Source organism: Pagrus pagrus (genome assembly GCF_965226575.1).
Source record: "Pagrus pagrus genome assembly, contig: HAP1_SCAFFOLD_32, whole genome shotgun sequence".
Classification (NCBI taxonomy): Eukaryota; Metazoa; Chordata; class Actinopteri; order Spariformes; family Sparidae; genus Pagrus; species Pagrus pagrus.
The window spans coordinates 136,050-148,071 of NW_028175431.1; the positions used below are offsets into that span (position 1 = coordinate 136,050).

Here is a 12,022-nt window from a genome sequence, read left to right on the forward strand (position 1 = left end):
TCGCTCTGAAACGCTCATTTTTGACATAAGCCACTTTTCACCTTTAATGAATGAAATTCCAGGTAAAAACTCCTTTGCCATGAAGAAGATCCAAATTCAACCAGTTCAGGCTAGTAAACCTGTTTGAAAGACCTTTTTTCAGTGAAATGCAGCTTATTGCAAAAACAGGCTGCTCTCGCTCTGAAACGCTCATTTTTCACATAAGCCACTTTTCAGCCTTAGGCGACTGTACAGTGCTAAAACAGCCTCCAATCGCTCTGAAACGCTCATTTTTGACATAAGCCACTTTTCACCTTTAATGAATGAAATTCCAGGTAAAAACTCCTTTGCCATGAAGAAGATCCAAATTCAACCAGTTCAGGCTAGTAAACCTGTTTGAAAGACCTTTTTTCAGTGAAATGCAGCTTAGTGCAAAAACAGGCTGCTCTCGCTCTGAAACGCTCATTTTTCACATAAGCCACTTTTCAGCCTTAGGCGACTGTGCAGTGCTAAAACAGCCTCCTATCGCTCTGAAACGCTCATTTTTGACATAAGCCACTTTTCAGCCTTAATGAATTAAATTCCAGGTAAAAACTCCTTTGCCATGAAGAAGATCCAAATTCAACAAGTTCAGGCTAGTAAACCTGTTTGAAAGACCTTTTTTCAGTGAAATGCAGCTTAGTGCAAAAACAGGCTGCTCTCGCTCTGAAACGCTTATTTTTCACATAAGCCACTTTTCAGCCTTAGGCGACTGTACAGTGCTAAAACAGCCTCCAATCGCTCTAAAACGCTCATTTTTGACATAAGCCACTTTTCACCTTTAATGAATGAAATTCCAGGTAAAAACTCCTTTGCCATGAAGAAGATCCAAATTCAACCAGTTCAGGCTAGTAAACCTGTTTGAAAGACCTTTTTTCAGTGAAATGCAGCTTAGTGCAAAAACAGGCTGCTCTCGCTCTGAAACGCTCATTTTTCACATAAGCCACTTTTCAGCGCTAAAACAGCCTCCAATCGCTCTGAAACGCTCATTTTTGACATAAGCCACTTTTCACCTTTAATGAATGAAATTCCAGGTAAAAACTCCTTTGCCATGAAGAAGATCCAAATTCATCCAGTTCAGGCTAGTAAACCTGGTTGAAAGACCTTTTTTCAGTGAAATGCAGCTTAGTGCCAAAACAGGCTGCTCTCGCTCTGAAACGCTCATTTTTCACATAAGCCACTTTTCAGCCTTATAGGCGACTGTACAGTGCAAAAACAGCCTCCTCTCGCTCTGAAACGCTCATTTTTCACATAAGCCACTTTTCAGCCTTAGGCGACTGTACAGTGCTAAAACAGCCTCCTATCGCTCTGAAACGCTAATTTTTGACATAACCCACTTTTCAGCCTTAATGAATTAAATTCCAGGTAAAAACTCATTTGCCATGAAGAAGATCCAAATTCAACCAGTTCAGGCTAGTAAACCTGTTTGAAAGACCTTTTTTCAGTGAAATGCAGCTTAGTGCAAAAACAGGCTGCTCTCGCTCTGAAACGCTCATTTTTTCACATAAGCCACTTTTCAGCGCTAAAACAGCCTCCAATCGCTCTGAAACGCTCATTTTTGACATAAGCCACTTTTCACCTTTAATGAATGAAATTCCAGGTAAAAACTCCTTTGCCATGAATAAGATCCAAATTCAACCAGTTCAGGCTAGTAAACCTGTTTGAAAGACCTTTTTTCAGTGAAATGCAGCTTAGTGCAAAAACAGGCTGCTCTCGCTCTGAAACGCTCATTTTTCACATAAGCCACTTTTCAGCCTTAGGCGACTGTACAGTGCTAAAACAGCCTCCAATCGCTCTGAAACGCTCATTTTTGACATAAGCCACTTTTCACCTTTAATGAATGAAATTCCAGGTAAAAACTCCTTTGCCATGAAGAAGATCCAAATTCAACCAGTTCAGGCTAGTAAACCTGTTTGAAAGACCTTTTTTCAGTGAAATGCAGCTTAGTGCAAAAACAGGCTGCTCTCGCTCTGAAACGCTCATTTTTCACATAAGCCACTTTTCAGCGCTAAAACAGCCTCCAATCGCTCTGAAACGCTCATTTTTGACATAAGCCACTTTTCACCTTTAATGAATGAAATTCCAGGTAAAAACTCCTTTGCCATGAAGAAGATCCAAATTCAACCAGTTCAGGCTAGTAAACCTGTTTGAAAGACCTTTTTTCAGTGAAATGCAGCTTAGTGCAAAAACAGGCTGCTCTCGCTCTGAAACGCTCATTTTTCACATAAGCCACTTTTCAGCGCTAAAACAGCCTCCAATCGCTCTGAAACGCTCATTTTTGACATAAGCCACTTTTCACCTTTAATGAATGAAATTCCAGGTAAAAACTCCTTTGCCATGAAGAAGATCCAAATTCAACCAGTTCAGGCTAGTAAACCTGTTTGAAAGACCTTTTTTCAGTGAAATGCAGCTTAGTGCAAAAACAGGCTGCTCTCGCTCTGAAACGCTCATTTTTCACATAAGCCACTTTTCACCCTTAATGAATGAAATTCCAGGTAAAAACTCCTTTGCCATGAAGAAGATACAAATTCAACCAGTTCAGGCTAGTAAACCTGTTTGAAAGACCTTTTTTCAGTGAAATGCAGCTTAGTGCAAAAACAGGCTGCTCTCGCTCTGAAACGCTCATTTTTCACATAAGCCACTTTTCAGCCTTAGGCTAAAACAGCCTCCTATCGCTCTGAAACGCTCATTTTTGACATAAGCCACTTTTCACCCTTAATGAATGAAATTCCAGGTAAAAACTCCTTTGCCATGAAGAAGATACAAATTCAACCAGTTCAGGCTAGTAAACCTGTTTGAAAGACCTTTTTTCAGTGAAATGCAGCTTAGGCGACTGTACAGTGCTAAAACAGCCTCCTATCGATCTGAAACGCTCATTTTTCACATAAGCCACTTTTCACCCTTAATGAATGAAATTCCAGGTAAAAACTCCTTTGCCATGAAGAAGATCCAAATTCAACCAGTTCAGGCTAGTAAACCTGTTTGAAAGACCTTTTTTCAGTGAAATGCAGCTTAGGCGACTGTACAGTGCTAAAACAGCCTCCTATTGCTCTGAAACGCTCATTTTTGACATAACCCACTTTTCAGCCTTAATGAATTAAATTCCAGGTAAAAACTCCTTTGCCATGAAGAAGATCCAAATTCAACCAGTTCAGGCTAGTAAACCTGTTTGAAAGACCTTTTTTCAGTGAAATGCAGCTTAGGCGACTGTACAGTGCTAAAACAGCCTCCTATTGCTCTGAAACGCTCATTTTTGACATAACCCACTTTTCAGCCTTAATGAATTAAATTCCAGGTAAAAACTCCTTTGCCATGAAGAAGATCCAAATTCAACCAGTTCAGGCTAGTAAACCTGTTTGAAAGACCTTTTTTCAGTGAAATGCAGCTTAGTGCAAAAACAGGCTGCTCTCGCTCTGAAACGCTCATTTTTCACATAAGCCACTTTTCAGCCTTAGGCGACTGTACAGTGCTAAAACAGCCTCCTATCGCTCTGAAACGCTTATTTTTGACATAAGCCACTTTTCACCCTTAATGAATGAAATTCCAGGTAAAAACTCCTTTGCCATGAAGAAGATCCAAATTCAACCAGTTCAGGCTAGAAAACCTGTTTGAAAGACCTTTTTTCAGTGAAATGCAGCTTAGGCGACTGTACAGTGCTAAAACAGGCTCCTCTCGCTCTGAAACGCTCATTTTTGACATAAGCCACTTTTCACCCTTAATGAATTAAATTCCAGGTAAAAACTCCTTTGCCATGAAGAAGATCCAAATTGTCGGGGTTCGATACTTTGAAACGCTGGTTTGGAAAGATGATGGCCCAGTCGGCAAACTTTAGTTTGGTGATTTTCTTTTTATTACACCAACAACCCAAAGACAAAAATACCCACAGGTGGCAAAGCAACAAAAAAAACGCAGGAATATTTACAATATGACAGAGCAAACCAATTAACAAAACACAGGGGTTAAGAAACATAAACTGGGAAACAACCCAGATAGCAAAATTCTTTTGGCCCATATCTGGCCCACACCTGACATGTTCATCCGGTCCACATACCGCATGGAATGATGTCACTTGGGAGGTCCGCTCCTGTTTGCCAAAAGTGGGCCACAACCAAGCCATCACAATGCCAGATGTCAACCAAAAACAGGCCAAATAAACCAGCAATCAACCGAATGTGGGCCACTGTACACTTTTATTCTGGCCCAAGTACGGCATGGGAAGATGGCACAAGGGTGGTCCACAGTTGTTTGCCAGAAGTGGGCCACAACCAAACCAACACAGTGCCAAATGTCAGCCGACACGCAATAAACCAGCACTCACCCAAATGTGGGCCACCACTGTACATTTTTATTCTGGCCCACATCCCACATGGAATGATGGCACATGAGTGGTCCACAGCTGTTTGCTAGAAGTGGGCCACAACCAAACCAACACAGTGCCAAATGTCAGCCATGACCAAATAAACCAGCACTCACCCAAATGTGGGCCACCACTGTACATTTTTATTCTGGCCCATATACCACTTGGAATGATGGCACAAATGTGGTCCACAGTTGTTTGCCAGAAGTGGGCCACAACCAAACCAACACAGTGCCAAGTGTCAGCCAAAAATAGACCAAATAAACCAGCACTCACCCAAATTTGGGCCACTATGCATTTTTATTCTGACCCACCTACCACATGGAATGACATGAGTGGTCCACACTTGTTTCTCACATATGACCCACAGCCTAGTCATAATGCTACATATTAACCAAGAGCTGAATACATCAGAACTGGTTTACAGTCTATGATCTTGTCTAGCCTGTACACATTGGAGTCACAACCAAACCATGACAAAGTTCTATGTCAAATATGAACACATCATATAAATAAACCAGAACTGGTCTGAATTTGTGGCTACTGTACATGTCATTATGGTACCTCCAGATACTGTGTTAAATGGTGGCAATGGTCCAGTCTTGTTGGTCTCAGTCAAAGATGAAGATACCTACTGAAGAATTGAAGAAAAAACCAGACACGAGAAACAACTTGTGAACAGTAGAGAACTATTTTATTTTTTTAACATGTGCCACAAACAACAACACAACACAAACAAAACAAACATGAAGATGAACATGAAAATTCTGACTGCGGAACACTGTTGCGGAACACGCTCACTCATGGCCCCACCATTGTCTCCTCTTCATCTGGCCCTTTAAGAAATGCACAAAAGAACATATTTTGTTGACTCAGTAAAGCAGTACTGTGGTTACTGTATATGGTTGCAGTGCAAAACACAAAACCTTATCAGGAGACCAAACAAAAAAGGCCCTGTAAAGTGATATAAAGTTATACAATATTGTGTTCATCAAACACTCTGACAAACTTCACATTTAACCTGAAGTTACAGTAATAAAACATAATGTATATTTGAGTTTGTCTTCATGTTAAAGGGGAATAGTGCACAGCCATTTGATTTTTTGCTATTTTGCTAACCTTTCCTCAGCATTTGTTGGTTCACTGAAGCCAGCCATAATGCAATTAATGGAGCATATCATATACATGTTGCAATGTGTGTATTTGTGTGGTTCTATCCTTTCATAAAAAGATAATGGATACAGGGTGTTTTGGTGTGTCATGATGCTGCCAGCACGAGAGCTGGGATACTGGGTCGGAGGGTCTGATCTTACAAGGTTGGTTTTCAGCCAAGTGACGCTAGGTGGAAGGCAGAGAGCCTCCATTCTCCCTGGAACAAGCCAGCAACATTACTCTGAAGCTGTTTCATTAAAGCATAAGTAAGCGGAATGTTTGTGTTAATATAAGTCTTATATAGTTATATCTTCCGACAGCAATCACTTATATAGAGTGTTTGGTCCGAAACACGGGTCTGTCAGTCACCCTGCTCTGCTGTAAGCCGAGGAGAAAACTTTCCTTGTATCCTACAACCTTTATCCAATGAGGAGAGAGAACGGCATAAAGGGGCGGTCCTCTCTGTGTGTGCAGCCAAGGGATGCACGCGCATGTGTTGACGTAGGGAAGAGGGCGGGGACTGCTAACTCCATCCGCTGACAGGAAGTTAGCCAAAACGACCGGATCGCTTACTTCTGCTTTAAGTAAAAAGTAGGTAAAAATCTTGAATATTTCCTCTTTAATGACTCTCCATGGGGACCCCCAAGATAGCTGTCAGTCTGGTGGTGCGTAATAGGTATCCACAAAACTGGACATTTACTGGACCAGAGGTCTGTGTGCTATGGCACGGTGCTCTGGCGGAACACTGGGGCCATACTCAGATCTAAAAGCCCTCACAAGAGGAGAGAGTTGGGATAAAAGTTGAGGTGAGGTCTCTCTGTCCTGGTTTATTCTTTATATATTATGCCAAGGTAAGTATTATATTCCATTGCAACATGGCTGAGGCTCTCAGTTGGAAGCAACTCCATCCTACATATTAAACCTATCACATATCAAGTCTGAGATGACAATGAGTCAGCTAGCCTCACTCACACAATCGCTGTGTAGTTACATCAGACCTGCCCACATGGTGGAGCTGAAGACCATGAATGCAGCAGTAAAGGGAAAAGTTTGAGGTTAGATAAGACCACATCTTAAGACTCAAAACTTCATCCACTCATGTTAACATTAGAAGTATGTTTTTGTGTTTGATAGGGGGTTCTTTCATTCCAGCTCAATTTAGCAGGGAGATGGCATGTAATATTAATATATTTAAAAATATATTTCAGCTGTTGCTTCATATTCATTAATTTATTTTGTAGATAGAATATTATACTAAAGTCAAATACAGTTTTCATTAAAGATGTGTTTCTAACTGAAATGTGATTTCCCTACTTTTCAGACCCATGTACTGGCTTTTAAGAAAGGCAATGGGTGACAATTCCAGTTACAGTTTACATTACTGTCCCACCACTGCCAAGTGAAATCTTTACATTTACAAGAAAATGGTTATGCTTGCTGCATGGTGGCTGAACAAGCTTCTAATTCCTAAGTGACCATAGCGGAAAAAATGGCAAAAATCACAACACTGCCTTTTTTAATTGTATTTGCTCATTTAGAATTGGGGAGATTTGTTCTGTACTTTGCGCTCGTTTTTTTTTTACATATGCTGACAGCTTCATCTTGATTTCTGCTGTAGAACAGTATCACACATATATTGCAAAATAGGTATTGTAGCTGACTTACGTGCGAGCTGTGTGGCACGCCTTTTCTCCTCTCTCTCTCTCCTCCCACCATCCCTGTCTCCAGCGAGATGAAGCCACCTTTTTATATAAGCCTCCACCTCCTGGTCTGTTGCAGTGGCCGTCAATTGATTGTTTCTGACCGTTCCTAAAAATTGAGAAAACTGTAAAGCTTTGGATAGATTGCACACAATGGTGAGAAATGGCTAACTGCATGACATGCTATATCCTGCCCATAGTTGGGCAGCAATGAATGTAGTTTGAAAACAGTCTAGCCATGACCAGCCAATTACTAAAATTGTAGGAGGAAAACTCTCGCCTTCAGCTGACGAACTGATTGCAGACTGGTGCATCTTAGAGCAGGGGGCAGATAAATAGCTGGAGAAGATGGTGAAGCACATAGTTTTAGATATTTTTATTATGGTGCAGGTTGCTGACATTTCGGCACAGAGTATGTCTTCTTCAAAGCAAACAGAGCAATTTAAGAATGGCAGCTTTAAACTGGTGCCTTATAAAATGTGATTGGGTGTATATGTTGTTGTATTATAAGTATTTTATAACGAGTATTAGACTATCAGCATTTTTAATTAATTGTATTACTTAAAGCTATGGTCTAAGGTCTGAAAGACGATGAGAAGCCGCCATTAGCAGCACCGTGGAGAGCTCCAGAGCTGGAGGGAGACTCGTCGCTCTGGGCGACCCAGCACAGGGTGCTGTATGTGGGGGAGAGGAGTAGGAAGACCGGGGCCTGTAGCTCCGCGGCGCCGTAGTTCGCAGAGCGACCCCGCTCAGGTTGCCGCTGCGGCTAGAAGCGGCTGTGTGTTGGGGAGAGGATCAGGGAGACTCGACGCGGCACCGGTACCAGTAATAACGGCAGCAACACATTCTGTGCTTCTGTACTGTGCTTCTCTGAATCCTAGTGGGGCTTTCAGCGGCATGTGTTTAAACATGTACCCTCTGACTGTTATAATCATATGGATGCTGTTATAATGTGTTGTTATTGAGATCCTGACCCACCAAACAGCCTGGAAAGTGACAAAGTTACGTTTTTCGTACAAAATTACATAATCACCATCAGTAAACAATACGCTGTCTGACTATTTCACTCGCGGGGAGGGATGCTGTTTTCTGGAGGGAAAGTTCACTGCCACAGAGATTTATTTTTCTTGTCTCACACAGAGTCGTTGAACATGGGTCGGCATGTTCTCTGACCACTTTGCCACCACTTCTCAACTGCCTGCTCTGCATTATAGTCCTCAACCTCAGGGAAATGCAATGATATACGGAGGAGGGAATTGAGCATTTTGTTTGAGAGTGAGCGTTTGACATTTTTTTTTTCACTGTCCCGTAATTGTCCCGGACAAAATATAAGTGTGTCCCAGCAGGAATTTTTATGGTCCCCGCCGGGACATCGTTAATTTCGAGCCCTGCTGCCTGGTCATATTAACCTTGTATAAAAACTGAATGTTAACTAGCTAACATTTTTCGCAGCACTGGCAACCTGACAAAACAATGTGAAGTTCCAACAATAAGAGCTGAATGTTTCCCACAGAAATTCATTCATTTATTTTTCGTTCAGGGACTCACCTCACCGTGACTTCTCTCCTCGATCTCCGGCTCGCGCACTTTTTGCTCCCTTGCTCCCTTTCGTCAATTCGAATATGATGCATTCAAAAGACTCGTAATTTGGAAAACTCCAACTTAAAGCGGAAAAAAACATAACGGAAAGTAGAGTTTGAATAAAGATACGATCCTTACAGACTTAATAGCGTTGACTTAATAAAAAAAAAAACACTGTCACTGTGGGTGATATGTTCAGGTAAATGTAGGTCAATACATTTTCCAATGTCGACCTGCCAGTCATTTTCTATGTGACACAGAGAGCAGGTGGGAGCGGTTTCTGTTCACAAATGAACTGTCACTCTTGGCCTAGGCTATGCTCTTATTGGCACACTCGGTCAAGGAATGTACAGTATGTTGTGAATTTAATGAATTGAATTGAATTTATTTATTTAAAACAGGGACAATGCACAAAAAAACATTAATCTTGTAAGACAAGAAGAGATGCTTTGAGCCAGGTTATAGTTCCGCCTGTAGTCCCTGGGCAGGTAAAGTTAAAGCAGATACAGTATTAAAATCATTGAAATATGAGTGACATGATGACCATAATATTTTAAAAATAGACAGAATACACTAGTAAAAGCAGGGAACAAGAGCACCAAATCATGAAGTGCACAACAGCACATACTCTCTTACTCTTATCACACATTCAAACAGATAACAGTCCAACTATCCTCCTCTAATAACCACATTCATACACATATTAATAACCAGACACGTATACACACATGTAACTCAACAATGTGTGCAAACTCGCTTCCTCAGTAACCAGCGCTTTGACAAGCATGAGAACATGTAGGGATTTGTACATACACTGAAAAAAGGAACATGTTGGATTAACTTAATTCAATGGTGGACATTGGTTGCACACAGATGTTTTGCTTTGGCAGCAACTTAAACAATTGAGTTAAATTAACACAAGTTATTCATGTTCAATAAACCTGTATATTTTGTGTTGATACAGTGTGATTAAAACATGATTTGATAAAGTAATTTGAGCTCTTGGAACATTTAAATCCTTCACAATTTCATCACTTCATTTCAACACTATTCAATAACTTTTACTCCAATACTATTTGGTAGCGTAAATACTACACGTTATTTTCATTTTACATGTTCGTATTATAGTCTAGTGTCAATTACACAATTTTACAATGGAGGCCTAAAAACAGATTGTTTGTATTGTTCTCTGAAGATGGTTGCCTGTACCACTAGTAACCTTTCAAAATAAAATGTCTAATTTCACTGCAGTGACAGTAGGTAAAGAATTGAACTGACATTACTGTTCTACTGTAATACAAATCAACAGTGAACAAGTAATGTCAGTTTTTCAGTGTTTTACCGACTCAGCCACAGAATGGAAATTAGACCTTTTCTTTTGAAAAGGCTACAGGCAACCATCTTCGAAGAGAACAATACAAACATTATGTTCAAGGTCTCTATTGTCAAGATTAAATTAAATAACAATTGTAACTGTAAACAATTCGATTCAACTATAGAACTGATTTGAAATGCAAAAACGTTAGTTGCCATTGCCATTTCAACAATCATTTATTTTAATGCCTAATACCTTTCTATTAACTCTCTTAATCATTGACATTACCCATTTTTACCCCAATTAAAAACAGAAATGAACAGTTGCATGTCAAAGCCTTTATTCAAGAGCCATAGGATAAACAGCAATGACTGACCTCATTGTGACATCTTGGTTCAAAACAGAACAGTATCTTAGAAGTATTTAAAATTCCTTACTACAACTGAAACATCCCATGCTGTTGCTGATTGTTCACCTGGAAATTCAACCTCCAAAATGCAGGAGAGCAAGTGTGAGCTTTAATTGTCCTCCTACCTGGAGCTAACCGCCTCACGTGCACAACAACAGTGAGCTCTCCTTACTGGAACAGTTTTGTCTTTAAGCTTTGGGCTTTCCTCGAGAGTTGAGCCACATCCAACTCCATTACCACCTTTTGAATCACTTCAAAAGTATAGCGGAGCTGTGACGGATACCTCATGTTCAAAGAGTAAAAAAGTCCAAACAGGAAGGCTGTTGCAAGGGCTACATTATCCAGATCTTGAAGAACCACCACACCCTCGATGATGATGCCAACATCAGAAAAGTCATTGCCTGGCGTCTCTCTGGTGACATATTCCCACTGTCGTTTTCTCAATGGCACTCAGTGCAGTGGCCTCAGTCATGTCCTGGTTAAAGATAAAACATTTCTTGAAGCTTTTTAAAAATAAATAAATAAAATAAAAAAATTGATGCTTTTGAATGCAGCAATTCTAATGCAATAGTTTATTTAAACCCATGTAAGCAGCATAGCAGATTACTACAGCCAAAGATTGCCCTGCCATGCTGCCATTCATGGTCAATTTCTGAGAGAAAAAATAAAATACAGACATAACAAATTCCAGATCAAATGAAGAAGAGCCTTCAAGCTAATGTAAAGACTGAATTCTCGTCCTCATTTCTTCTGGAAGTTGTTTTCATGTTCCTGGATGATTTTTTATTATTAACCTTGATTTACTCCAGGGCTGTATCCCAGTCCCAATTCTGCCCTTGTCAGATGAGGGTCAGTGCAGTGTAAGAAGATGGTGGATTTTTCCTTCTTTCACTAGATTCACAAATTTGAAGTGTTTTCACACTAGTGTAATCCCTAATGTAAGAGAAACAATATTTTTTCACTCTGTGGCAGAGGGGTCAATATAGGTGGTTTTTCACTTTCATAATGGGGGATTATGGAGAAAAAATGGACTGTTTGGACCATTTGTTTTTAATCTCAGCACTGGAATCACTTTGCCAAGGTGATAAAGATGGCAAATGGACCTAAACGGTCCAAGTAGGATCACAGGGTTAACTGAATACGTTTGGAAATGTAGCAAAGCCACAATCTACTCACAAAACACCCACCATGTACTCCTGCACCAAGACGTCGGGATTCTCATTCAGATAGATGCAGAGTTCTTTAATGAGGGACTCCCTTCCGGCATCAATGTCATCCTTAAGAATTATAACAAAGACAATAGAGATATTTGAACTCAAATTTTCAGTAGCACAGAAGAAAGTGATCAAAGACAAAAACTCTGACTTTTTTAAACAGTCAGCATGTGACACCAGTATCTAAAAACCAACAGTAAAACTACCTGTTTGGACCTGACCTTTATGGACTGGACGTTATATAATCTCCGGAGATGATATAAAAAAAGATACATT

General features: G+C 40.4%; 2 long non-coding RNA genes across 2 annotated transcripts; both read right to left on the reverse strand.

Annotated features, from left to right (window-relative positions):
* Window positions 1-5,053: 5,053 nt before the first annotated feature.
* Window positions 5,054-8,847, reverse strand: LOC311253682. Its single transcript, XR_014621798.1, has 3 exons — window positions 8,776-8,847; window positions 7,193-7,336; window positions 5,054-5,211 (listed from the first exon to the last, which is right to left on the reverse strand). It is a non-coding gene; the product is annotated as an uncharacterized lncRNA (long non-coding RNA).
* Window positions 8,848-10,441: 1,594 nt separating this feature from the next.
* LOC311253679 lies at window positions 10,442-11,760 on the reverse strand. Its single transcript, XR_014621793.1, has 2 exons — window positions 11,720-11,760; window positions 10,442-11,007 (listed from the first exon to the last, which is right to left on the reverse strand). It is a non-coding gene; the product is annotated as an uncharacterized lncRNA (long non-coding RNA).
* Between the last annotated feature and the right edge of the window lie 262 nt (window positions 11,761-12,022).